The 6794-nt window shown below is 50.6% G+C and overlaps 1 pseudogene; it reads left to right on the forward strand.

The window, feature by feature from the left end:
- The first annotated feature begins 843 nt into the window (after positions 1-843).
- Positions 844-5370, forward strand: LOC116885862 (annotated as a pseudogene).
- Positions 5371-6794: the final 1424 nt, after the last annotated feature.

Genomic DNA, 6794 nt, shown 5'->3' on the forward strand with positions numbered 1-6794 from the left:
AGGAGGAGCCAGACAAGCTGGAGTTGAGGACTCAGCACCACCCTCTTTAAGTGAACTTGGCCTCTATGTGAACACAGGTTGGGAAGGGGCTGTCGTCCAGGGCCACCCAGAATACATAAGGGGCTTGGATCTCCTTGAACCTGGACGAGCCCCACATTCCTAGGTAAAGATAAAGCTGTCTGGAAATGAGCTTCTGAGGAAATTTCATTAATTACCCTCTACCGCCCTCTGTCCCAGAAAAGGAACTGTCAGCCCTGGTTGGCCCATGCTTCTGCAGAAGGTGGGATGGGCGGGGCACTTTCACAGAGGCACTTGCTCTGCAGAGAATCAGAGAACTGGAAAGCCACGCCTTCTGATGTTATTCACACAGCCTACCAAGGGCATCCGAGAGAGGAATGAAGCCCCTGACCCTAATCCTGTTCTGTTGAGCTCCCTGCAGCGGCCACCCAACCTCCATCCCTATCTGAAATGACTGCCAGCACGGGTCAGGGAGGGCTTCCTTGTGCTTCCATGGAGAACCACTGCCCTCTAGTGGCCACATGGCACAGCATCATATCCGTGGGCAGAGGTTCACAAGCATTCAACCCATTTATGACAATTAACCTTTTGTTAGAGATATATATTCCTCCTCAGTATGCTGCTGGGAGAGCATTTGTGCAATTTCTTGGGAGCACAATTTAGCAAACGTCAGTTAAAAATAAACCCATATGCCAGGTTCTATTAGTACAAGCGAGTAGGCTGGACAAGAGCATTTCTTCCAGAATCTTCTGCTGCCTATGACCAGGTAGACTGTGGTTGCCTCCCCTTGGGACTGTTGGGTTTTGTAACTGCTCTGCATGTAACATGCATGACTGGCTTCTAAGGCCAGGCTCTGACAGGCCTTCTGCTGGGCCTCCACCACCCTCCTATGGGGAAGCCAGAAAACAGCTGACCCAGCTGCCAGACAGCACAGCATCCCTCGGCAGGCCTGAGCTAGGAAGACCTCATCTGGTGGGCAGCCCACCTGTATCCTGGGACACAGCTCCACCACTCCCCAGTGAGCTGTCATGGAAACTGCACGGCTGTAGCCAGAATAGGTGTGGCCATCCCTGAGGTTGCTAATGTCTGATGGTTTTGAAAAAAAATTTAATTAAGGGACAGAAATGAATGACACAACCGGGTTGTATCCAATAAGCCAGCTGGAAACTTCCCGCTGGGTAGCACTGGATACCAATCGTGGTTTCTACAGTGGGCTACTCTGACCAGCCAGAGAATGATAAACGGTCCTGAGAGATGGCTCAGCTGTCAGGGCATTGGCTGCTCTCACAGAGGACCTGGGTTCAATTCCCTGCACCCACAGGGTAGCTCACAACCATGCAGAACCTTGGTATGTAGGATGCAACACGCTCTCCTGGCTTCCATGGGCACTGCACACATGCTGTCGTAGAAACACATGCACTCATACATGTGAAATAGTAAGATGTTTTTCAAAGAACAAAACCACTTTTAACTATGTAAAAGTTCATTGCACATGGAGATGGGGAACAGGAGACTACTGTCATACAAATACATACATGCCCTGAGCAGCTCTCCTCCCACACATCCTTCTATCCCCATGGAACACCATTCATCCTGTTTGACTCCCAAGAGAGTTTCACGCTGTGTATGCCAGCATGATTTTTTCATATTTCTATAAAATTTAGGAACCACACTCTTTTTTTCTTCCTTCTTTGTCCATTTTTGCACAGAAGTATTAAGTTTCTCGTTTCTCCCATCAACAACATGAAATTGAACTATGAGTGCATTCTAAACTCCTCATGGAAGAATTAAGATATGGAAACATTACCAAAGTCTTTAAGTTAGTGCACAGTTTTTCCTCAGGGTAGGGAACGTTGCTGTGAGCAGAGTGGGACAGCCTGGAAGCCGGAAGCCAGAACCCAGTGAGCCATTGTCTGGGGAACACAGAAGAAGCCCCCTGTTGCCTGTGGAAGCCCAAAGGGGACAAACACTAGAACGCATATGAAAGGAGAGCTGCCCTGCCCTCTCCCCTAAGAGAAAGACAGAGTTAGAGATGAACACATGCACTTGGCTAAAGTTTGTTACCACAACATTAACCTCAACCAAGTAACCTTGACACCCACCTACTAGGGGCCTTTCTACACTGACATGCTCCTGGGCATTTGTAAATGGATGCTCTCTGTGTCCATGCACATGCCCATGTGTGTGGCTGTGCCTGTGTTTGTGTGTGCGTGCGTGCATGCGTGTGTGCATGCGTGTGTGCGTGCATGTGTGTGATGCACATGTTCATGTGTTTATGTGTGTGTACGTGTGTGTGCACATAAGCACAAGTGCCTATGTGTGCTTTCCCTTCAAGTAACACTATTATGAGGTTTTCCCAGGTATAGGGCATCTGTGATCATATCACATGATGACATACTAGGATGGGAAACCTGTGCTAGAGTGATTTTTAGGAATGACATCAGGATAGTGGGAAGACTCTGAGAAGAAATCGTTTTTTCCTGGGATGCTTGTGGTATAGAAGGGATGGTTTAGAAACCTCTTTTGCATTCCTAAATATGTTGAGATATAAGTTGAAGGTCTTGCTGCAGGCCAACTTCCCAGGTCAGGGTAGTAGCATGAGTTTATGGACGCCACTGGGTCCCGTTACAAACATGGAAGGCAGAAGGACAGCAATTGGCAGTACTGGTAGCCACTTAGGAAAGCCTATGAGGAGGGGCTCAGGCTGGAGGAATCAGGAAGTGACCCCACTTGCTTAGCAACCCAAATGGAACTTGGAATCCTGGTTACCAGGTAAACAGAGGTCAACAGTAACTTTACCTGACTTACTTGTCTGGAGGCTCTTGAGAGAGCAGGAAGTTCTCTTGTTTCCAGACTTCCAGTGGCTCTGGCCACAAAAAGCCAAGAGTGGTCGTTGCCTTGGCCACTCTGGAGACGTTGGATACGCCCTTTGACACACTTCTGGCGTGTTTCCCCCAGGAATCCTAAGGTAACACAGGCCAACCTCTAGTAAGAAACTGTCTGGTTGGTCCCCCTGATCCCCCGAGGTCCCCCTGATCCCCCGAGGCCCCTGCCTGGGTGTGTGTTCCTGTGAGACACCGAGGACATTCTTTATGCTCACTTTCCAATGGATGGTAGTGGATTGCTGACGTCTCAGAGTTTCTACATTTAAACCCTCCTGCCTTCCTTGGTCCTGCCTCAGAATCCACAGGAGCCAGCATCTCTGCATAAGCCCCCCAGGTTTAACTACAACCGCACAGGATACATCGAACAAATAAATGGTACCATATACCAACTGCGGTTCAGAACCACGACCACTTGTCCATCCGCAACTTTCCTGCCATCTCCCCAAAGTTTGCTACCACCGGGGAGGTGCTGGACCTGATGCTGACAATGGGAGTGGCTACATCCAACACTGGTTTTAGGGTTTTAGGAGGGCTCTGCTCTTCCCCAGGACTCTGTGCTCCCGTAGAACAAGTATGATTGTACCCTGGCAGTGTTGGTCATGGGTCTGAACCTGCAAAGTGACATGGCCAAAGGAGGGGTTGGGAGACTCGAGTTTGTCTCTCACTGTCTCCAGGGAGTGTCAAACACTCTCCCTTCTTGTGCCTTGGGCAGAGCTCTTTCCCCATGTGTAAAAAAGGCTCTAGGCCCTAAATGACCTATGGGATTAATGGAACCAGACAAGAAGCCCAGAACCAACAAGAGTCCTGGCAGGGAGCACCTAGGCTTCCACCCATTGCCTGGAGATCTCTGAAGATCTGTCAACAGAGGCTCATTCCTGGGCCTTCAGAGAACAGGGCAGAGAGCCCCAGGATCCCTGGTTCCTTTCCAGCTTCTTCTGATTTGAGTAGCTTCCTGTAGCTCTATTAGTAGGTTGGGGAAGCAAGGCCTTAGGGGTGACACCTCATGGAATGCCACAGGTGTGGATCCTTCCGGTCTGACTGTGGAGGACCAGCAAAGAGGTGAGTGGGCTTTGGGTGAAGAGGGAGGTAAGATCCTTTCTGTAGAGTGAGGGAGAGGGGGTGAGCCTATCTGTGCAGTGGGGTGGGGATAAAGGGGATGGTGAAGGTCCATCTGTGGAGTGAGATGTGGTGAGAAGAGGAAGGCAAGGGACCATCTCTGCAGTGAGAGGGGTGGAGAGAGGGAGGTAAGGGCCCATTTTGACATTTTTGCAGTGGGAGGTGGGGGTGGGCGAGGGCTGAGGGCTGTGGGGGTTCCCACTAGAGGAACTATGGTACCTGAGACTTCACCTGCAGGTGAAGGAGAACAGAGCTCTCCAGTGGGCTCCTGAGTTCTGAGGAGCAGAGAGAAGGATGGAAATTGAAGGGCCCTGGGAGAATCTATCCCCACTACAGCCCAGCCCAGTTAGCCCTGTCTCTCTGCTGAGGAACAGGAAGTGTTTGCAGCCCTCTACACACAGCCCGACTCTCCTGACCACTGTGCCCATCAGCACCCAGGCTGGCAGCCATTGCCTTGTCTGATCGGGCCCACAGCTACACTGGTTAAGCAAGGCCAGGCATCTGACTCCACTTCCCTGCAACTTCCTCTTCCCCACAGCACCATGTTCTCCTTTCAGAAATTCCCCCAGGATTTTTGTGAGCCCTAAGACATGGTCGTCGTGAGGCAGCTGCTGGACTATGCGAGGCTCAATGTGCCTTCCGAAGAAGTAGATAACCAAGCCAGGGAGCTGCTCTCAGTGCTGGAGGAGCAGGAGGCCAAAAAGTCAAAGCTTGAGAAAGGCCTGGGGTCGGCTGCCTGGCAAGGGGGGAGGTGGGTTCGGTGGTAAATCCCACCAGGGAATTCTCCAGAGCTTTGGCCTGAAGCCAGGGCTGGACAGCAGTCAGGTAAGATGTCCTACAGTGAGGAGAGGACTGGGAATTCTCTGGTATGGAAAGGCCTTGTGTGTCAGGCAATCCTGGGGAAGCTCACCCCATCCTGGAAGCTTCTAGGCTGCCTCCACTAAAGCCCATCTCCTTCTGCCCCTAGGTTGTGCAACAACTCCAGAACCCCTTAGTGCAGGATGCCTCAGGGATGCAAGAGATTCTGGCTCTGATTCCAGCTTCTGTGGCCGAACCACAGGGAGACCTGCAACCTGGAGAGGACCCTGAACTCCTGGACCCGGCGGTTCTGGAACCCTTTGTGCCAGAAGCTGGACCAGGGTAGCTTCCGACTTTGGATCAAGCTCTGCCCACATCAGCTGATACACAGTCACCTCTAGGTGTGGCTGAAGATGGGTCTGCAGGTGTGGCTGCAGGTGTGGCTGCAGATGGGCCTGCAGATGTTCCAGCTGCCAGGCACTTATTTCTATCTGCCATTGTGCAGCTAGGTGCACCAGAGTTTGTTTTCCCTCTGCCTGAGGTTGACGTATAGTTAGCAGAATTGTCTGCAGAGTTCCACCCTGCTGTGGTTCCCCATCTAAGCTGTCCTTCTCTTTAGAGAAAATATCTCCTTTTATTTCATTGGCTTCTTTCTTATTGTTTTGATTGTTGAGTTTTTATTTATGTTTGGTTATTAATAAAATGAATTTTTTACTCATATTAAATGATACAGTTCATTTCCCATGTGGTAATATTTGCTCACGTCTACCTGTGGACTTCAGCTCTGAGCCAAACAGGTCAATCATGGAAATGGGACCCTTGCAGGATATCATGGGAGCAGGGAAAGGCAAGTAGCTAGTAGCTGGTGTGGTAGAAAATGGCCAAATACCAACAGCGTCGAAGAATATTTATTATGTGCTGTGACCTGACTGTCCAGGGCTCAGTGGTGCCCCTAATTGTTAGGGACTCAGATTCTACATGAGCCATACTGGGGCTCATAGACAGAGGTCTCTGCTCTCTGGGCTTCTCTGTCAAACTGGACAGCAGAACCATGCAGAGGAGGATAAAGTCAGCTTAATTGTAATGGAGGTCACCATTCTCATCATCGCCTGAGCCCAGAGCTGTGCGTTCACCCTGCACCATGTTTAACAGATGGTTATCCTAAGGAATTTCTGGGCTCTCCCACAATACTGGGCTGATCAACCAATGACAAGGCTGAGCCCTTGGAAATTTCACATATTCGTGTGTGGGAAATGACTTGCATGCCGTCCTACTGTTCACTATGTATAGAGAACCCTCCATGGGACAAAGCCACCAACAAAAATGGCTCACTGCAGTCCTCCTCCTGGGCCTGTGAGGTGCCAGTGACCATTTAGAGGACACTGAGTCGTATCCATGCCCTTTCCAGGTTATAGGGCAGGTCCTGTGGACTCTGATGATGGAGCCCCCATACACATCACTGGCCACCTAGGCATTTGGCTTGGGAAAAGTTTATATACACCAGGCTAGTCCCTGTCTCATCAAGAAGCGAGCTGTATACTTCATCTAGTCCCCAAGCTGGGGTGTCCAGTGGATCTGAGGACTGGAGACCCAGGGCTGCAGTAGCCAGGTTAAGGAAAACTCCACACAAGCTGCAGGTTGGGGCCAGGCTTCCTGGGTGAACAGCGAAGGCCTGTCCAGCACAGAGAACTGAGAAGGAGCAGTAGCTGGAAGTGCTGGTGGGGGTTGGTCTAGCTGTCATCTACACAGGAGGAAAGGTGGTAGCCTAGTCCATTACCAATGTGTGTAGAGAATCTTGAGGAGCATTATTAGAGCAAATCCAACAACATCACAAAGGGAACGCTCTTGCACATGAACTGAAATGAATCCACCATAGAGCCTCACGGTGGCCCTGAGCAGGGTGGACGGCAGATGAGAGCACTGACTGGACACCATGTCAGCAAGAGAATGACCAGGCGTGGTTGTTCACACAGGCAT

The sequence above is a fragment of the Rattus rattus genome, chromosome 16 (assembly GCF_011064425.1).
Source record: "Rattus rattus isolate New Zealand chromosome 16, Rrattus_CSIRO_v1, whole genome shotgun sequence".
Lineage (NCBI taxonomy): Eukaryota > Metazoa > Chordata > Mammalia > Rodentia > Muridae > Rattus > Rattus rattus.